General features: G+C 46.7%; 1 protein-coding gene across 6 annotated transcripts in view; it reads right to left on the minus strand.

The window, feature by feature from the left end:
- Positions 1-1,033, minus strand: part of ZNF280C (zinc finger protein 280C) — a 60,141-nt gene that overhangs the window by 13,338 nt on the left and 45,770 nt on the right. The gene's annotated exons all lie outside the window — the stretch shown is intronic.

Consider the following 1,033-nt stretch of genomic DNA (forward strand, 5'->3'; position numbering starts at 1 on the left):
GGCAACAGACCGCGGGCATAGTCTGTGTGCTCCTGCGGCTGCGGGTATCCAGGACAAGGCAGACGGTATTTTCGGCATCTGGACGAGCTCAGCCTTTGGTGCTGACCATCCCGCCTGGTGTTCGTCAGGACTCACAGGGGGCAGAGGCTGGGGCGAAGGTCCCAGCCCAGGAGGAGAAGAGGGAGGCGAGAAGCGTGGAGACACAGCCAGCCCGCTTTGGTGGTGGAGAGAAAAGCAGCTTAACCAGGAGGCGCCTGGTTGGAAGGGACATTTGTTTTGTTTTTTTGTTTTTTGTTTTGGGGGATTTTGTGTTCTCTTTTTCTCTTTCTTTTTGTCCCAGATAGGGAAGATAAACTGCATAGAGGAGTGCACACGCCCACCCTCCCTTGGAGTCCTTGTCCCCCTCCCGACCAGAGCTGGAAACCGATCTCTGAAGAGAGAAAGAAGCCTAAACAAAGGTGCTTCAACTCTACGGGGTTGAGTAATTTACATGAGTAAAGGCTGCAGGCGGCACAGGAAGGCCTTCTAGCAGCTCTGAAAACCCCACCCCCCACCCTCCAACAGTCCCAGTGGAAAAAGCACCTGCACATCCAGGCCTCCGTGCAGGAACCTGAGTGACTCTGGACAGACAGGAGCAAACATAACACGGACTGTAAAAACAAAACAAAAACTCCACTCACCTTAAATAGTCCTATAGTAAGGCGGTTACCTCTGCCCCCACAAGACACAGAGCAAGTGGGTGGTTTTTTTGTTTGTTTGTTTGTTTTTTTCCCCTTTCTGGTTTTTAGACCTGTTTTGATTTTGCGGTTTTATTTTGGCTTTTGTTTTTTAATTTTGATTTTTTTTAGTTGGGGCTTCTTTTGATAGGTTATATTGGTATTAGATGTTCTGGGGTCGTGTTTATTTTTGTTTGTTTGTTTTTGTTTCCCATTGATTGCTTGCATTGGTTGTTTTTGGATATTTCTATCTGATTGGGAATTTTAGTTTTTTCATATAGGCACATATAAAGGAGCATATATGTGGATATATATGT

Source organism: Hipposideros armiger, unplaced genomic scaffold, assembly GCF_001890085.2.
Source record: "Hipposideros armiger isolate ML-2016 unplaced genomic scaffold, ASM189008v1 scaffold_210, whole genome shotgun sequence".
In the NCBI taxonomy this organism is placed as follows: domain Eukaryota; kingdom Metazoa; phylum Chordata; class Mammalia; order Chiroptera; family Hipposideridae; genus Hipposideros; species Hipposideros armiger.